At 36.9% G+C, this 20720-nt stretch overlaps 1 long non-coding RNA gene across 1 annotated transcript in view; it reads left to right on the top strand.

The window, feature by feature from the left end:
* The window catches only part of LOC135304995 (uncharacterized), a 657910-nt gene that overhangs the window by 455519 nt on the left and 181671 nt on the right, over window positions 1–20720 (top strand). Inside the window, exons 38-41 of the long non-coding RNA XR_010366252.1 lie at window positions 2498–2593; window positions 4492–4574; window positions 5398–5446; window positions 17680–17742. This is a non-coding gene — a long non-coding RNA (uncharacterized LOC135304995). The remainder of the gene's footprint in view (window positions 1–2497; window positions 2594–4491; window positions 4575–5397; window positions 5447–17679; window positions 17743–20720) is intronic.

Raw genomic sequence — 20720 nt, forward strand, 5'->3', positions numbered from 1 at the left:
AGTGAGTACAATATTCTGATTCTTTTAATGCCTCTTTTCTCTTTGCTTTTTTTCTTTAGTGGTTATTTCTGGAATGAATATGATTGCTGTTCTTTGAGGGCTGTCAGCATTCTGCTGGAAAATATCTATGTTTCCTCAATAAGTGGTAGTTAGTAACACATCTCTGTGTTCAGATACTTTTTTTCTGTATTTTATATACATTTGTAATTTTATCTTTGAAGTCTGATGAGTGTTTCTCATTGCAGTTTGAGTGCCACTGGAGATCAAAGTAACTCCTATATGAACAGGATTTTAATTTGGCAGTGAAAGACTGTTGACAATGAACAGAAGAATGACTTGATTTTTTTTTGTTGTTGTTGTTTTTGAGAGAGTTGTGAATAATTTAATCTAGAAGTTATCAAATTACCACTTATGAAAATATTGAAGGGCTTTTTCCTCTATTTTTTCTTTACATGCAGTACTCCTTACCCTGTGTTTTTTTTTAAACACAGATACGTTGTTGTCCCATCTCCCACTTTCTGACAACATTGTGAGATAACCATAAAGAACTTAGAAATCACTTTGGCCACTGCTTTACGTATCCTATAAAACAGAACATCCCAATAACCTCGAAACAAGCTGCCTTTTAGACAGCTTTCTGTACCATGCTTCAAATTTCACTTCACGTGACTTTTTAGTAAGTAATGTCAAAAAAGCAACATTTGTTAATATTGTGAAAGTCTGCAATATTTATTAGTGAATTTAGTGCTGCAACTACATTTTTATGAACATTAAAGCAACCCATTATAAGGAAGCAATACGAAGGAAGACATAAAGAGTTTTCACTCAAGAACTTAAGAGAAAAAGAAACTAAGTCAGCACTATGTTTTATATGGCTGAAGGGAATTATTTAAAATAGGCAAATTTGTACTCTGCCTCTAGCTTCTTTATTGATTATTGGTTTTATTTAGTGTTTAAATAGCATCCAGCTCTTTATAAGGTTTATCTGGCCATTAATGCTTATCTCTTTACATCTGCACGACACTTTAATGGAAAATATAATTGATGCAACTGTTTCCTCAAGGTGTAAAATCTAGACAAGAGAGAAAATGATTAGTCACAGTGACAGAGTGAACGTTTGGGAATCACTTTTTTCTGTGCATATCATTAAAAAAGTCAATAGGATGAATATATGGAAGTCAATAGTATTTACTATAGAAGAACAAGGGAAAACAGAGCAGCCATACTTTGCATTACTAAGATTTTGCTCTGTGATCAGGTTCTCTTGTGGGATGAAACTTTAAGGGGCAAATAAAGGTCACCTTTGCTGTGCAGTGTTTGTTCTCCTCATAATGCTTCATGGAGAAAGTCAGATGGCTTAGCTCTAAAATCCCAAATTTACCCTCTCAATTGTATTCAGAAAATGAATGCCATGACTTCTTTTCTAGTCTGGCTTTTGCATCTCCAAACTGTGTTAACTGTACTTTGGATGATTTTGAGACTATAATTTTCCTGTGCAACATTGTGCATGACTTATTGATAAATATTAAAAAAATAAAAGTCAAAATCTATTAACTTCATCCTGTGCTGTTTATGGAAGATAATAATTCTGTATTTCCTCCCCAAAGGAAAGGCTACTAGATAATGGGGTATACCTGATCGCTAGTGATATGCCTAAGTAAAACAGGTATATTGCAAAGCTGAGGAGTTTAAATATCCCCACTTATATCTCTGTATTTCTGCTTTGTGAGCAGTGCTTCCGTTGCACCCAGCTGGCCTCATGCTCAGGGGAACAGCAGGGCCTGCATGTGAAGTGTGCCTGTGTGGGTATCTGCACAGGACCTTCAGCCTGCACACACTGGTGCACACAGTTTGAGCTGAGGTCTTGTTTTAGTAGATCCCTAATAGTAACACTGGCTAGTCCTACCAAACAACTGTGCTAGCATTTTAGGCCAATGTGTTATTAATAATGCTTTTTTGGGGAAAGTCCTTTGTTTGGCACCAGAATAGAGACACTGATATTTGCACTGTCACAGGTAATGAAACTGCATTGAATGGTTGTGTGAGAAAATAGCTGATGCACATGGTAAGAGTAGAATGCAGTAAAAGAGAATCAGCAAAGCTGGGGTTTCAATCTGGCTTAAGTGGTGAAGATTGTTCCTGACCAAGAGTAGTCAAGAGTTTTCACAACACCTGTAAAATTTCTCAGCATTTTGGTGCTGTCTGACAAGATATTTTACCCTGTGGCAGAATAAAGTAGAGACATGCTATGATACAATGTGCTGAGATCTATTGATATTCTCATTAGTACACTACAACTTCAAAGCCATATCCATAACTGCTACAGATGCTGTAGGAATAGACTCAAGTTAATTAATAAGTCTTATTTTTCTGACAGATTTAATATGTACATTAATTGCTTACTCTGTCAGTCCCATTTTCATCTCTCTTCAGAATGTTAATGTAATGGTTTTAGGTTGTTGGTTTTTCCCCCATCTTACAGTATTCTTTGCTACAGCAATGTGGGAAGAAAGATCCTTCAAGCTCTGGTCTGTCCCAAGTGAGGAGATGAACAACAAATGGATTCTAAAGGCATGAAGTGTTCAGCATTGCTGTGAGTACTGATCTGTCTGATGACTTCTGCTTCTGTGTGCATTAAGAGCTGAAATATGATATTTAAAAAAGGCAGGTTGGGAATAGGATGAGCTTAGTGTTGAGTACTGCAGCTGAGCTCAATATCAACTTCTTTAGTAGTAGCAACTTCCCCACGTCTGCAGCAGAGACTGACAGACTCTCCTGGCAGGTCCGAGCACTGGCTGTGTCCCTGGCACTGCTGCTAGGTTTTAATATCTGCAATGGCACCTTCTAGCTCTTTGAGAGATCATGCAGCATTTTTCAGTGTCCTGCAAAACAGTGTCTGTGACAGGCTGCTCTCCTGTCTTACAGAATCAGCGCCATCAAGATTATGGTTTAATTTCCAGCCCTCTCACAACCTCAGAGCACTGACAAGGTACAAGGAAGGTGCCTATGGAGATTTGCAGTTCCCAGCAATGAATGCCCTCCTGAAAAAAGTGTGTTTCAGGCATGAAGCTGTGGGCACTGGCTTTCCTTTTCCTCACTGTTTTGTTTAAAAAATGCTAACTTTCCTTTTTGGTTCTGGATCACCAGTAGAACAGCAGCTGAGAAACAATTTATGGTCCAAGTATATGGAAATAAATATCTACACAATCTTTAGGAAATAAAATTATATTTGTGAAGCCATCAGGAATGGCTCTTTTTTATTTTATATTTATAAGCAGAAACTGCTTTACAAACTTACACAGCCAGCAAACCTCCTTGAAATCACAAAAAAGCCTTGTAAAAGTGTCACAGGTTCAGACCAAATTCCAATACCATCATAAATGCAATGTAAAACTTTAAAAGTCTAGATTTCTTTTTTGTCTCTAATGAGAGTTCTTCTCATTAAAAATTAACACCTTTCTATTATACCTAATTTACTTATAAATCTTATTGCAAACCATTATCAACTCTCAGAGACATCTCCATCAACCTTATGATTAAATCTGTTTTATTCAAGCTATTCTTTTACCACTGATTTTAATTCTATCTTAATGACTTTCCTTTTTTCTTTGAAAATTCATTCAACTTTAGAGACTTTCTCATCGTTTCATGTGTCCTTATTTTCATACCTTGGAACTTGACTATTTTTGTAGCTTCCAGCTACAAAAGACTTTATTACAGGTATGCTTGGTTTGTTGAGCAAAAAAATATCTCCTAGCTGTATAAACACTTCAACATCCATGAATGTGTTTTTGTAAAAGGCTTTTTACTTACCTCTTCAAGAATTTAAACTCTAATAATTAAAATTGTGTTTTACACTTCATGTCCATGTTTTTGCTAAGTATATGGAGTAACCAGTGAGTGCCAGCCCTGTCCTGTGACAAGGTGTTAAATGTGATAATCCTGTCCAGGTGAAATGGCCAGAGGCAAGCAGGAGAATCAATCTATTTCCTTGTGCTTTGGTGTGTCAGACAATTATTATCAGTGCATTCTAGAATGTCTCCTGTAGAATCTGAAAGTGGAGTTATTTTTCCTGATTATCTCCTGCTCTCTGACACATCATGTCCACTATGAACTTACAATAAGCTATATAAGAAATAAGAAGACAGAGGTTTTTAATAAATGTTAAGACATTTTGGAAGTAGAATTCATTTTTAGTCTACAAGGGTCCATATGACATACTATGTGTCTGGAATTCCTAGGACAAGTTCCTTCTCATTGCCAGGCACTTGAATCAGTGGGTGCTTCCCCAGTTTTGTTTATGTGTTCCTACTCTGTCATCCCTTTCAAAGTGTGAATCTCATCCTAATTACAGAGAGTTAGACATTCTTTATTCCAAAAGAAATTAGTGTCCTGATTATTTCTCTTTGTTGCAGTGGTATAAAACAGGATTTCTCAGTACATTTGGGTATTTGAGTGTATTTCTTTCTGTTGAATCTGCAATTCTTCCAGTTCAGCGTGGAATTAGTCCCACTGAGTCTACTCGCAGGAATGTGGAACACTCTTGCAGCTGGCAAGACAAAATCTCATTAAAGGTAAACATCTTGAGTGTTTTCATATATGTGCGTTCTAAGAACTGAATTTCTGTTGGTCCACAAGAGCTATAACAAAAATAAAGCATAGTGAGGATGGTATTTTTGAAAGAATTAAGGAAACAAGAGCAAAATGTGTTGCTCTTAATTCACTTCAAGTGTATGCTTAAGATTCTTTTTGGTCTCAATTTGCCATAGGTTGATTTAATTTTAGAATCACTTTAGGTATGTATTTTAAGAATAAGCAGGCATTTAACACACTTGTTTAAGCATTCTCCAGGACACCTGAAATTTGAAACACACACTTAATCCTGTCACTCATGACAAATGGTAGTTACGTGTTTGCCTAATTTTGTCCTGTTTTTGTTTGTACAGCAGACAACAGACTACAGAGATCTATTTTAAGGGGGAATGCTATATTATTCTGTCATTCACTCACTGTTCACATGGCATGATATTGCTGTTTGTGCTCTGTTGTTGTTAGTCTGCCAGCTTGGATGTGATAATAATCATAACACAAGATTTCAGCAAAAAGCCTACAAACCTTCAAGTCCCCATTGTATGTTATTTGGAGAAGCAGTTTTGATATTTGTGTCTCAGCTTGCATGAGCAATATCACATTACTCAAAATTGTGTTTTCCTACAATGACTCCCACAGGTAAGGACTTTCTGCAGCGTCAAGATTATTTTGTTCAATTTGGCACAGGTAGGTTTTGCTGCAGGAGCTTGTTAAACATGAAATAATGCAAAGTTTCTGGTCTTGAATCCAAATTTTTCCTCAATTCTGACTCTCCAGATCCTGATATACTGCTTTTGACCTTTTCAGGCAGGGGATGGCTGAGACCTGAGCATATGGATCCCCTGTTTGAATAAAAGTAAGATATCTTTGCTACTTATATGACATGAAAGGATACATATCTATTACCATTTTTACTTAGAAGTGAATTAAAATTCAAATGCTTTGAATTTAACAAACATCCCTGCTTAAAATAGTTATAATTTCTTGACCTGCGGGTCATTACTGTCTAGACTGCTTCAGTTTGTTGCTGCTATTTAATTTATAGAGCTTTGGTAAAGTTTCCTCTCTCTTTTTTACAAATAAAAGAATTTTGTTATTTGTTGATAGGAAGTGGAGATGTTAGTTCTACCCCTCTGCTTTTAGACAAATTATTTCTACTTGATCATTCCATTTTTTTTTTTTGCCTGAGTCCTTTATTCAAATATGGCTCTAGAAAAACATCCTGGCAGATTTACTGAGAAGTATTTTCCACTAATGAAAATAAAATAAAATAATAATTAAAAAAAGAAGTAAATAGAACTTCCACAATTTTATTTTCTAGGGGAGTAGTCTCTTTTGCAGTGTATTTTGTGGTTATGCAAGGAAAAACTTCTGCATAATGCTCATTCAGGAGCATTATGGGTTACACCTGTGGTATCTTCCTTCAGTCAGGAATATCAGTGGTCTCTGCCAACAAAACAAAAGAAAGCCTTCAGCCTCTGTGCTGGGATGCATTGAGGGAGTGGAGAAAACTCCACAAGTTCAAAAGTCACACAAGCTCAGTTACAGAAAACTGAAGCATTTTAGAAATGGCTTCTAGTTTTCTAACAATAACATACAATGCTATATTTGCATAACATATTCTGCCAAGATTGCATATTAAAATGTTTAAAATACTGCTCAAATTGAGAGAGATTTTTTGAAGCAAAATGAGTAGTTATAACTTAAGTATCTTACCCTGAGGCAATGGTGTGATTTTTAATTTCCTAATGGTGAATTGTATATACAGAATGTCTAGCAGTTGGAAAAAAGGAAAAAGAAAACTTACTTTTGTTCAGAATAAAGTGATGACAGTGATAAGTAACTTCTAATCATATAATTGGCATTTATTCAGAAACATAATTCTCTTGAGATGGCTTGATTGCATTCATTATCACCAGTTAGAGATGACTTAATATTTTTATCAGCCTGATTCAAAAATTGGAGTACAGATGTCAGAATTTGCTCCTGAATCAGCCTGCTAGGTTTTGTTTCTTATTGGTTTGTTGGGTTTTTTGGTGGTTTGGTTTTTTTGTTTGTTTTGTTGTTTGTTTGGGGGGGGTTGTGTGTTTTAAACATTTCTGAACTTAATTTCTGTCTTGAAACTTGTTTTGAAAACCTGTGTGTCAGCAAAACTATACAAGCTTTTCTATAGAAATAAAATAAACCAATCTGAAACTAGTTTTTTTTAATTACTGTATTCTCAAATAATTTCATTTTGGTTTGACTGTGAATTGCTTTGTTGCTGTGTCTGCTCTGGGATAGTGCCTATCTCTGCATTTAGCACTTCAGGAATTGGCTAATGACTTCTCGGGCCTTTGTAGCAACCTCACTGGAAGAACTGTAAATTAAAGCTTAGCAGGGAACAGAAAAGTGGCAGTAAATACCTCTCAGTGGCCATGCAAGGGACAGTGAAAATTAACCCTGTACTATAGACTGGGAAAATTAACCCTTTACTATAGACTGCCCAATACATTTGTTGGTATTCTTCTAGCCAGAGATCTCTGTAGTGCCAGCTAAATTTCTGTTTACCCTTTGAACTATGAAATAAATAATCATTTACCCTTTGAGACATCCTTGACAAACACCAGCTACTTAATAACACTGCAGAATGACATTTATCAAGCAGTTATAGATGATTAGCTGTGCTTCTTTTGACTTGAAAAGAAGTGGTGCAGTTCCTCTCTGCTAAGTCGTTCTAAGGTTTTGAATTGTTTTAGAGAAAGCAATAATACATTCATATAAAACATACTGGGTGACCTCAGATCAACCATGAGTTGATCTGGGTGAACCCAAGCTTAACATTCAATCAGCAGAAAGTTAAGGGAATCCTTTATTCCTTACTGAATATGAATTGGCAGTATAGCTAAAACCATCAAAATACATACAAGGTTCCTTTAAGGTTCAGTTCTTCACCAGTAGATAACCCCAGCATTATCTCATTCCTCTGCTGACTATTTTCTTCGCTGCTTATAATAGAAAAATCTAGGAGTGATTAAATTTATTCTGATGCATAGTTTTGGTGAACTGAGGTAGTGTTAAGCAGAAAAGATGGTGTACCTTTTGAAGAGGGTTCTTTTGTTGCATTCCATTGCACATTTGCATGAGTTTCTCTGTGGCAGAGATTACTCTCTGTTACTGACTCTCCATTACTCTGTGCTGGTAATATTGCAGATTTTCACTCAGGTTCTGTGGAAATGGAGAACAGAGATCACAAATTCTATAATTTAAGAAGCTCAGTAAGTGCACTATTAGTGCCTTTAGATCTCCTGCTTGTTGAGGACTGAGTGGGGTCTGAGCTCCAAATCTGTGAATACAGGGATTTGTTTTCCTCAGTACCACATGATGCTGATGCCAGCTTTCAGAAATCAGAGGAAGAACATGTACTGATGCACTGCTGAAGAGTCAGGGCATGGTGTCTGGAGAAGGAGAACTGTGGGGGGGGACTGGAATTACACCTGCCTGGAGTGCTGATTGCGTTAGGGTGGTGGAGAGACAGAACAGGACTGGGAATGGGGAGAGGAAGGGAACAAGAAAGGAAGATTAGGAGTCAGCACTTAAGGGGAAACTGGGACTGTATATGTCTAATTTCTGATAGTTTAACACTGTAACCTTAATAATCATCTTTTAATTACAGATCAATGTGATGTGGGCCAATAAGTATATGGAGGTAATTTCTGGAAGTAATATTGCAAAACAAATGAACTGGTAAACAACGTTGTTCTCTTGAAAGATAATTTATCTATCTGGTGATTCTCTTATAGAATCTCTGTCTGGAGATAAACCCCAAGGGTTTAACATATTAATTAATTTTAAGTATTTGACTCCATATTTAATTAGAGAGTAATCTGGTACATGTCTCCTATTCATGCCTGAGCTTGGGTATTATTCTTGATTAAGGTCTGTCATTTAGAAATCATTCCTGTGTGTAAAGTTGCTGTGTTAGAGAGGTGGGTGTTTTGAGACTTGGTGTATTCAGAGCTATCCAGGTATGTCTCAATATACACCACCTAATTGTACCTTCTTTCCTGGAGTGCTTCTGAGAAAAGCAGCAGAGTTTTGAGTGCTGACATCCAAGGAGCTGCAGTATCAGTGTGAGGTCATTTTCCAGGCTTGCTTGTGGAGATACTGTGGTGAAATCACTGGGTGAAATCATGGCTGTATTGGGGTCAATAAGAATTTTAGCAGGAATTGGATTTCACTTTGTAGGTAAACTCTCAGGGCCAGGACCTGTGAGCTTTTCTGCAGAGGAAATAAATAAGGAAGTGGGTTTTGCTTTTTGAGGAGCTGGGAAAAAGACAAACATACAGAGGCTGAGCCCAGTCATCTAGTATCATCTGCTATAATCCTGGACACTGCTGTGTTATGAAATACATTTAGAATCCATGGATTTTAATATCCCATGGAACCCTTCAAGTATAGAGATTTTGGACCTGGATTCTTGTATGATAAACTTGGTTTTGCTAGAAATTCCCATATGAAACTTGATAACATTTGTGCTACAGATTTATTTCTGTACAACAGATTTAAAATAATGGTAAATCTGCCAGAGGTGTTACAGCCTTAAACTAATGGAGATAAAATGCAGTGCATGAAAGAAGCCAGGACGTAACACACAGGAGATATTTTCAGACTCCTGTCTAGTAAAGAACTTAATTGTGGACTTAAATGCAACTAACTTGCATTAGTGTATCCAAAATGTTAGGAAATTTTTAAATTTCTTTGTTACTTCCTTTGTCTTAAAATGTGTACATTGGGAAATTAAAATAGGATTATTTTAGATTAAATACCCAAATAAACAACCAGTAACCTGGTAGATGGGAGTACCCAATGTATATAATTTTTATTCTGCCAATGACACAGATTGTGAAAGTCCCCATGAAAGTATTTGAACAGAAATAGAATATATAGAAATACATGTCTCAATACAGCATGGGAAAGGACTTCCCAATTTCTGCAGGTTGAAAGCAAGAATTTTACTGAATTCATCTGCATGTGGAAGTAATTTGGACCAGTACCTGTGGTGAAGCCATGGCCACGCTGTACCAGCTGCCTGGGAGGCACTGCAGGCTCCACCTTGTGCTGTCTGTTCAGAGAGAATTGTTCCCTGGACCACATCTTGCTAAGCTTCAAATGGAAGGAGAATATATTTCATTTCTGCTTCCTCCAGACTCACTCTGTGATGCAAAAGTAACTATGATGTGAGGATAACTAAGCAATCCTTTCCAAAAGTGCAGTCTTGCTCTGTACTAAAATACTTCTATAATCTTCTCTGCTTTTAAGTAGAGTCTGTCTGTGGAAGGATTATGAACCTTATTGTTGTTGCCAGTTAAAGTGCCTTTTCCTGTCTTTATTTTTCAAAAGAGAAGGAAATGTGGGACTATAAAATATTAAAAGAGTGGCTGATCTTTTTCTGTTCAGAAAAAATGTTACTATTTTCTGTACATTATGTGTTTATTTTGGGGTTTAGTGGTGGGTGTTTTTTGTTTGTTTTTTTTTGGTTTTTTTTCTTTTTTTTATTTTGCAAGTATTGGTTGGTTTTTTTAAATTCCTCAGATTGTTTTAAGAACATCTTTAAATCAAAAATATTTAGTTTGATTCCTCACCCCTCTTTTCTCAGGTGAGAGGGTCCTAGATATTTGTCTCAGACAAATGACTGGTCACTGAACTGCAGCTACTGATATAATACAAAATATCAGAAGCAATAATTTTTTCATTCTTTCTTTCCATTCTTTTGTTTCAAATTCTCATGATTACAGATTTTCAAGACTTAGAGCATTGATTCACGTCTGATTGCTAGAGTATATTCTATAAAAATCAAAGACAAAAGCCTACGATGGGTTTCATGAAATCCTAATGCTTATTGCAATCCCTGACTTTACAAGCCATAGCTACATGGAGGGTTGTAATTTGGATTTTATGTTATTCAGGAACATTCTGCTCCAGATTTAAGAAAGAAACAAATTATATGCCTTGCTTGTAAAGTATGGTATAAGAGACCATTTAGTTAAAAGGAATAAAAATATCCAAAATAAACATAAGAATTCACTCTTTCATTTTTGAAGTTGTGATTATGTCCCCATTGGGGGCTTATTCATCAAAATAGTAATAGCCATTATTTACTCTCTTTCCACACTGAGAGCAAAGTGACCATGCAAAAACAGAACCACCAAGTGATAATCCAGCTGTTTCTTGCTGCTTTTACCTGGATCTTTATGAAATTCATAGCTGTATTAAGCAGTAGGAAAATATTTATAAAGATAGCATTGCAGATGGGAAATAGAGGAAGCATGGGTAAATATGAATTACTTTGGAGGGGCAGGGGAAATGAAAGAGTTGTATTAAAGAAGAGAGGCTTTTGAGAAGGTTTTAGCATAGTTAAAAAAGCAAAAAACCACTGTAATCTTTGTTTGCCACTGCTGGTACATTTTTTTCTGTCCTGGCACAGCCCTGGCCAGGGCCCTGGGCTGTTTGGGTTTGTGTTGGTCTGGGTTTGTGAGGCTCATTTTCCTGTTCCCTGTGTCCTCCTGTCCCTGGCCTCCCCAGCTGGGAAAGGACTGGCAGCACCAGGGGTCAGTGCATCACATGTGAAAGGAAACCAGCTCAGGGAGAATTAAACCAAGACTGCAATGGGCAGATTTGGAGCTAGAATGAATGGGATTGAACAGTTAAGGTAGAGGATTGATAGTAGAAAGGATAATGGATTAAATGGGGGATGAGCAACATTATTACATTTGGTGACACCCCGGTGTTTCCCCAAAATAACTAACTGGTGACTTAAACTCAGTTCAGAAATTTGAAGAACTATTGCCTTTTCAGGAAATTGAAGTCCTTCCTCAGATAGTGAGGAGGTTGGGTAGCAGTGTGGAGCCTGAAGTTCCAGAAAGTTAGAGTGACTGAACTGCCTGGTTATGGAACATTCTGGTGCCTGAGCTGGGATGGAGCTGCAGCTGACAATTTGCTGTATGGGGGTACAGCTAAGAGGGAAAGGGAGCAGATCATTGGCCCTACAGAAAATTTCCTGGTTCCAAGAAGTTTTCATTTTCACAGACAAGAAATGTAGCTTATTAATATAAAAATTAAATACTGTGGAGGGAAGAACCCTCCACAGGATCTGTATTGTGGAAAATTAGTTTCTTTTGGTTTACTTTATTTGCATTGCTTCAATCTATCCCCCAGGGTGCCTGTAGGAGCACCTCTGAATCTTGAGTTAACATTTCTGCTCATAAACAGCAGTGGCTGGGCAATGTGCAGAGTACCCCGTGATTTCTGGGCTTTTTCAAAACCTGCTTCCTAGTTAATCTTTATATACTGTGTGCTGTGTGTGAAAAAAAAAAAAAAGAAAAAAGAAAAAAAAGTTGATCTTTTTAAATTTAAGCTGTTATTTTTCTAACTATCTGACAACCCACATAAATTCAAAACCGCTTTTATGGAGCTTTTCCATTATTTTTTGTTGCTTGCTAATTACTTTTCTTGCCCGATTTCATTTGCAGTTTGAATAAATAAACTGTTTGGTTCTGCCTTCAGGTTATTGTAGGAATAGTCAATATGCAGCTATAATAAAATCATAAATTTCTTTGAACAGGCAATTTCTAACATATACTTCCACAGAGTTTTAAAGTTCTATTATTGTAGAAGAAACTTGCTTAGGAGCTGCAAAGTTGCAATGCTAATTTCTGAAGCTGGGAAGACATTTAAATTATGCATAGGTCTATACATTGTACAGGTAGTTTAAATATTTGAGTGGCAAATTTGGTAAAAATTATTCTGTTGTGTACTGGAATGCAGAACCCTGAATAATTTTATTCCCTTTTAATCTAAATGTAGGGAAGTTTTGGGCCTTGATCTTGGCCTTACTGAGAGGAATCAGGCTATGTGGCTACTGCATAATGGATCATTTTTACCCCAGGTAAAATTTTACAAGTTAACTACTTCCTTTTCCACGATACTACTTTTTTTAAATGCTACTCTAGTTGATCATATAAAACATCATTATTCCTATTTCCCTCAATTGCGTTCAAACCACCTGAGATTATCTTTATTACTCTGATGGAATTGTCTCCAGGCATGCTTAAAAATCTGTGCAGAACAGGAGTATCAGTAACTTGGAGTAAAAAACCTCAGAAACTGCCTGTTACCATGAAGGACAGCTGGTTTCATTAGAAATAGGGCTCATCATCTCCCTTCTGTCAGCGTGGCAGCAAAGTTGGGTCCTCCTGGACCTGGGTGCAGCCAAGGGAGCACAGTCTTGGCACACAAACTTTGCTTTCTTACTTATTCTGTTAACAATGCATAAGATATCTGTTTCCCACACAGGTTCAGTCGCATGGCAGTTACACTGCTCTCCTGGGATGCTTTATTTCATTTGTACTTAGATATTTGTTATCGTTCCTCCACATTCTGCTGACTGTTAACCTGTTTTAAACTTGGTGGGCTTTGCTCCTGCAGCCCGCTGAGCTCGTGACTACCCTTGGAGCATGTATATCCCATTTCCTCAAATACTTGGTTTCCTCTCTGTATCCCTCTAGGCTTTGTAATTAGATCATAGAAAAGAAAATGACAGCTTCAAGTAGCTTTGCATGTATAAGCTTGAAAATAATAAGGCATTAATTTAATTTTGTCTAGTATTTATATCAATGCAAACACATTTACATTTGTAACACAAAACAGTGGGCATAGATTAGCCATGATTTGGGATATCAAAGCACCAAGAGGGATCATTACCAACACTATAAATGCTAAAAATTACTTAGGTATATCTAAATAGTCACAGAGATAATTGGTTTTTAGCTGCCACACAGCTATTTAATATTCTTTAGAGGTCAGTTTCCTAAGTCTTATGTATTACTGCATTGTGCAAGGGCAGTTTGTAGGAGCTGTAAATGACGGAAATACATGAAAGATTTTATAATATATAATAGCTAATAGGCCACTAGTGGCTACTGCCTCAAGAATAAGAATTAGGACGTCTCATGAAGAGTAATACACATCTGGTTGATGTTCTGTAGGTGTAGCATGACCTTGATCTCTGGGCTAGAAAAAAGATCATGGTGGCAAAGAAATTAATTCTGCTTGGTAAGCTCATATTAGTGGCAATGGATGAGGCAAATTTTTGGGCCACAGGTGAGTTCACTGACTAAGATTTTCTTTCTTCCTCCTCTTCTCTCAAAATAACAGAGGGATAGTAAGATCTTTAGCTGTTGCATCTAGAGGAGATTTATAATCATAGCTGTGTGCTAGGTCTTTCATACCTGCCCTAAGTAAAATGTTTTGTCAAACACTGAATTAATGGATGTTTAATCAGCTTGAGAGGGGTTTTTCAGGTCAGGGTCACAGTTACACTTTGTATTCAGTCAGAAAATTTGGGTTTTATCTGTTTGTTTTAAGGCAAACACTTAAATGTGTATTTTGGTTACTCAGGCATAACATCAAAATAACAAGCCTTGTACAATACAATGAGCCCAATCTCTTTAAAGGTTGGAAACTTGAACTTGTGAGCCCAGAGAATGGTGTTGGGGTCTGCAGGGTCATACGAGTCCTGGACCAGAGAGTACTGAGTTTTTCTATGCTCTTACCTCATGTGTGATGAAAGGATGTAAAATGTGTATCAGCCTTTTAAACCTCATAGGGTTAGAGAGGGAAGCAGGGAGATGAATAGCCTACAGCACGCTTGTAAATTTTACACATAAATGGCTTCTCTGTTGCTATTACATCCCACATCTGAGGCTGGAAATCCTTGTGGTTGTCCATGTGATCACAAAACACGGCATTTATCCATTTATGGCGTGTGTCAGTGTGTACCATGGCTGGTTTTCTACAGAGGGAATGCCTGGGCATTGGGGGATGCAGCGGGATTTCTGCCTTCATTTTCTCTGTTACAATGTGCAGTTGTGATTGACTGCAAAAGCTGCAGTACTGTGCTGTAGAGTCATGACCTAGAGCATATTCCAGGTCCCCAAATAGCATTTTTCTTCCCTTCTCTCCAGATAGCAATTTTAAAAGAAAATAACAAGAACAAACTGAAATAACAGGCAAAGTGGCCATGCTTTGTTCCATGCTAAGGTGCATCATGCAGCTGGTCCCCTCGTGTTAGAAAGGGCCCAAAGTGCAGACCAAGGATGCAAAATGGAAAGAATGTGACAAAAGGGAATGATTTCCAGAATGACACTTGAAAACAGAGAGGTCACTCTGGTGCCTAAAAATTCTAAGCAGAGAAGCTCTGTTAGATCTGGCTGGGGCAGATAAAGGTACAGCAATTACCAGATTTTTGGATCCTATACCTTCCTAAATATAGTGGTAGAACTAAAAAAAATGACTGAAGCCATTGGCTGGATGCAGAATTGTTTTTTATAGGTCACAATGTGGAGAATAATCTTTGTTCAGTGCTCAAACACAGACACAGATGTAACTTTTACTAGGTCACCAAGTTCTTGCTGAGATGTAAGCAGCCTCAAAAATTTTTATGGTTATGTAACATCTTAGATTTATGTTTATTTTTATCTATATATTATGCTTACACTACTTCTAGACCCAAATCTTCAGGGGTACATACAGTAAATATAAACAGATATAACCCCCTGCACACTCTAAGCAGCAGAATACAGCTCATTTGATCATGTATAAGCTTGGGATGGCAGGAGCCTGAGCAAAGGCAGGGAACAGCAATCCTCCCCTGGCCCTCACAGCAGGGAGGCAGATATCCAGGGCATCTCCAGAGCCTGTCTGACTTTCACAGTTTGCATCCACACCTCAAATGCAGCTTGTGTGACTCTTCCTTGCTGACATTGCCTCTTGGCACTGGCGCAGCAAACTGGCATGAACTTATTGAGAATCATCTTGCTAACTAGCACCAGTTAGAATTTAATAATAGTAGTCAGTATTTGGTCAAATTTTCATTTACTAACATCAGATACGATATTTCTCTGTATTACATTGCTATGTGAAATATGATGCTCTACTATGTATTAGAGATAATATTTTCCATTAATAAATATTTCTTAATAGAAATGAAATATCTAATGTTTTAAATGAAATAATGTTTATTAAATGAAGTGTAAGCAGTGCAATCAAACACTGTAGCCAATCTAGACTATTAGAATGTAATTATATAATAATGATAATAATGAAGTTAGACATTTACATTCCAAAATTTACTGCAGTGAAACTACCCATTATAAATATAAAATTACTTAATTCTGTGATTACAGTTACATCTCTGGTTCAGTTTGTGAAGAAATGAAGAACAGTAGATTTTTGGATGAACATAGGTGAAAAAATTTTCATCAACTCTAGGGGAAAAAAAAGTTCACTCCAGTGATACTGTGCTGCTTAACTTAAATAATTTTCCATCAGGATCTCTCTTCATAAGTTCATACATCCGTGAGAGACCCTAAGTGGCTCTTCTAAAATATTGTTTTAAACCCCCCCAGTATGAGTCATAATAATAATATGCTTTATTCAAAATAAATCCTCATTTCACCCCATATGAATATACTTATTCAGTTTATTAATTATTTGTTAATTAACATCAGTCTACTTCACAAAAATTGTTGCTTATAATTGCCTCTCAAAAGCATTTATTCATGCTCTTATCTTTGCCTGTATCATCAATCCCATCATGTTGATTATGGCTGAAAACCAAACACTGGAACTGAGCATTAATTTCATCAATAGACCCAGATTTCGTCTTTTCTGAACATGAAGGTTTTATTCGTGTCATCATTTCCTTAATGCATGAGTTGATTCACCTTTCCAGAGGAACATTTTCATTCCTGATAGACTTTGACATTTAAGGTTTAAATCCTCAAGCAACAGCATAGGACAAAAACTCTAGGAGACAGTTTTAAAAAAAAAATATTAAAAGGAGATGTCACTGAAAGTATAAAATGGTAAAATTGCTCCTGCTTGTGAACTGTGACTAACCCAAGTGGAGGCAGTTTTTCCAGTAGTTGGACTTGAAAATTATTTTGTAATTTAACACTCTAAGGTGTCACTGTTAGATAAAGAATCCTATTCAGCATGCTATAGCATGTCCCTGGCCAGTGTGAAAACCTGAGCCTGATGTAATTCTGATAGGTTAAAGTTCCAGCACAGAAGTCCAATTGTAATATGTTTTTTTTCCCTTTTGGCTACAAGACTTAGTAATTATTTTAGATTTTATGTCTTCTACCTTAGAGGCACATACATTTAAAAATACAGAAGTCAGGTATGAAGTCATTCATAACTAAGTTAAAACCCTCTGGATTCTGAGAGAAGTTATTTTCTCCAAAGCAATGTAGCAGTCAATACAAAAATTTGGGATATGTTTTAGAGATTTCTGAAATGACTGTCTACTTTCAAAGTGAGGATAAGAGGCCTGATTATATCCTTTTTCTTCCTGGAGAATCAGTGCATCTGCATCCTCCTCTTTTGCTGAGGTATGACCAGAAGCTGCACATGCTGTAAGGCTGTAAAAGATAGAAGAACTGAGAAAGCTGCAGAAACCCAAGGCAGCCCAGCAGTGTCCCCATGACACCGTCCTGTCCTGTCCCAGTGCTGGAGTAAAGCTAATCTTCCATAAAACAAAAGAGCTATAATGGCTTACTGTGTCTATAAGGTTTTTTCTTTTCATCTGCTTTCCTTTCTATTCCTTTTTTATGCCTTTTAGTCGATCTTTTATACTAGGTGTGTTTTCTTTCAGACTGTTCTTTCTGTAATTTGTAATCTTCCTTGATTGTTTCCAGTTTTCCCCCTCTAAAACAGTCTTAATATTTGAAGGCATTTTCAAATTTCTAGTTCAGCTTTTCTGTATCAATTAATCAATTTAGTATCTCGTAGGCATGCCCTTTACTTGGGCATTCAAGTACCATTCTTCAGGATTGAGCATAAAATCCTCTGCTGGCAAGAAAGGTTTTTAAATTATTTAACCTTATTATAACTATTATTTAGGCAAATATATAAGAAGAGGCTAGTGCTGTGGTCATAATGATTATTTCAGGAAATCTAAATTAGTCTTGAATTTTGAATTATCTTCCTAATGCTTTACTTAACCTTTTGTATTTAGCAAGTAGGCAAACTTCTGTGTTTCTGTAGGATTCCATGGAAAGAAAATCATTCCCTCTACATCAGGGACTTCTCAGAATGGCAGATCAAAAGGTAATTCTGTCCTTTATTTCAATCTTCATTCCATTCTGTCTGCTTTAGTTTTACCTGTCCTCTTTTCATTTTATGACATGGACACTAGAATTTTACTCTTCATATTGCTGATACATCCCTGGGTAGGAAAATGAAAATAAAAGACAATTCTAGTTTTATAACATCACACCTAAAATGAGCTTAGTCATCTGTGTCTTTCTAGATGGAAAAAAATTCTAAGAAACTAGAGCAAATGGTAAAAAATTAAAATTTCTGTGAGTGTTTATGTTGATTGTCATTGCTAGCAGGGAATTGTTTATGATGATTGTCTTTGTTAAATAAGAGGGAAAATGTAAAAAATAATTTTTCACATGCAACGTTCTCATCTGTTTAGGCTATGGAAAAGTAAACCAAAACTCTACAAAAAATGCAGGTAATTTAAATTGCTACTGGAAGCAAAACACAGCACATACCAGATATATAAATGTATTGTACATCATTGACCCTGGATTTGCAAGCTAAAAGGGGGTGAGACAGATGATAGGATTAGAAAGACAAATAGTTGGAAAAGGAATGTGTTCAGCCTTTGGCCATGCAGCAGCACCAGTCATACTTCCCTTCTTGGTGACTCAGACTCCTGTTTGCAGTATGGGAGAGATGAAAACATGAGAGAGGACAAAGTGTATTTTGTGAATCTAAAACCATGAGGTTTTGAAGTATTCCTCAGCACAGTAGAAAATCCCAGATCATGCATGTTTAGCATCACTGAATTGAGAGTTGCTCTGGAAGCAAGGCAAGATCAGCCTTGAGCAGCCTTGTGACAGGGACCAGAAACTTTTTTCTCTTGCAGTGGAAAACAAAGATTGGGGGTATGGAAACTGTGTCATCTGGTACAAGAAGCAAGGAAGATCTTTAGTGTCTGGAGCAGACTTTAAGGATGAGGTTTCAGATGTGATGATCACAGGCAAGGAGATAGCAAAGATTCCAGTTTAAGGAGAAGAGGTGAATATATTAGTTAATAGTCTGGGGAGGGCAGAAAGGTTAATTCCAGAGGGATTTACAGGAAGAAGCCTCATGACTTCCCTTCAGTCTGTGCAGATGAGCAAAAAGCAACAAAAGGTTAAGGTTGAAAATAAAATTAGAGCTAAAAGCAGCAGAAAGACCTGATGATGATGTTGACTATAATAATTCACCAGGGGAGCTGAGAGGATGTAGAGAAAAAAAAAAATCAGTGAACATAAGGCAAGAGTATTCTAAATGCTAAGCAACAGCTATGTTTATGTATATAACTGTAATTGAACCATACTCTAATGACAGAGTAGCATTCAAATAAAATTAGCCAGCAGTTGTAGTGATAGACTAGGCTAGAACTTGCAATGTTGATATGTTCCTTGCCATAATATTTATTCAGAAAACACAGAGGTAATGCAGATATACTGATATAAATATTTCATTTGTATCTAAATTTTAAGTTCAATTTTATATTTATGCTTCTAAAAATCTCTTTCTGCTGTGGTCAAATTTAATTTCTTTCATTTCTCCCTTTTCTAAAACATATGGAAGTAATATTAAGGGATCTGTGCATGATAGTTTTCAGTATGGAATGCTAATGGCTCTCTGTGCTTAAGCTCAGATTTTCTTCATTTTGCATTCTTTTTCTCTTTGCTGCTTGTCAGCTTTTTCTAGATTAATTTAAATGTGAGCAGATAGAAGTTCTAAACTAATATCAAACCACTGCTCCAGGGGAATTACTACAAAACTGAGTCCCAGCTCCTGGCAGTGTAAGCTTCTACCTTTGCTCATCTTCACAGGCCTCCCATCACTCACAGGGCCTTTCATCAAACCCTCCAATCTAACCATGAAAGCACCAAGTCATAAAGTTTTATGAAATACACTTGAAAATAGTGTGAACATAGTTGAGCATGCTGCACATTATTTTTTATCATAAACCCAAACAGATTTATTCTGCTTGAAGAAGCATCACAGTGCCACATTACCGCAGGAATGTATTCCCTGGGTGCAGCAGCTCTTGAGCAATGACGGCCTAGAGCATGGTGTCTGACATGATGCAGTTCATCACTAAACAGAGAGATCTGGGATCAAACTATCAGAACACCACTGGAGAAAAAGGATGTAAAGAGCTGATAAAAGCCAAGAGACTCCAGCCTGTTCACTCGTCCCATCCAGGCGGGGTTTCTGTGTTTCTCAGGGCAGCTGGTTTGGTAGTCATTTACCTGCTCCTCTTTGGACAGTGTTCACAGCAATGGAATTATTTCTCCTCCAGTGTCACTTTGTACAGGAGTACAGGTAAAATTTGTAAATCTGGAAGTTAATGCAAAAAGGACTTGCCAGCTGTGTACACCTGCATGAGTTGTTGGACAGAAGCGTGAATGAGTGGAAAATTAAATGGAAAATTCCTTCCTGAAAGTCTACCACATGAATACAAAAGGGAATGAGGAGAAGCCCATGCACAATGAAATTTGCTACTTACCTTCAGTTAAAATTCCACAAAATCACCACTTTTTAAAAGTCCCTGGTGTTTTGTGGTAAACAGCCACTTAGCAAGAAAAAGATTACTATTGCTGGCAGTTTACTCTTTTACTGTTGCTGTCCCTCCTCTTTCTCCATCCATCACTTTTATGGACTCAGGTGTTTTCTACTCTGACATAGCTCAGCTTTACCACCGTGTGTGAGTCTCATGATACTCAGAAAAGTAAATAGTGCTGGTTCATACCAAACATCTGTAGCCAATGACATTTCTGATAGGACAAGAATTTCACCAATTTTGCTTCACTTTTCTGTCCCTGATATAGTGAAAGAGATACAATACATCAAGAAACAAGTGGGAGATGAGAAAATAGAAGGAAAGGGAAAATTGTTGGAGGGCAGTAGCAGGAGTTTTACACACTTGTGCAGTTGTAGAAGAGAAAAAGAAATATTGCCAAGCAACAAGAATGACACAGGATGAGTTTTCCATGGAGATGTTGCATTGCAGAGTG

The sequence above is a fragment of the Passer domesticus genome, chromosome 7 (genome assembly GCF_036417665.1).
Source record: "Passer domesticus isolate bPasDom1 chromosome 7, bPasDom1.hap1, whole genome shotgun sequence".
Lineage (NCBI taxonomy): Eukaryota > Metazoa > Chordata > Aves > Passeriformes > Passeridae > Passer > Passer domesticus.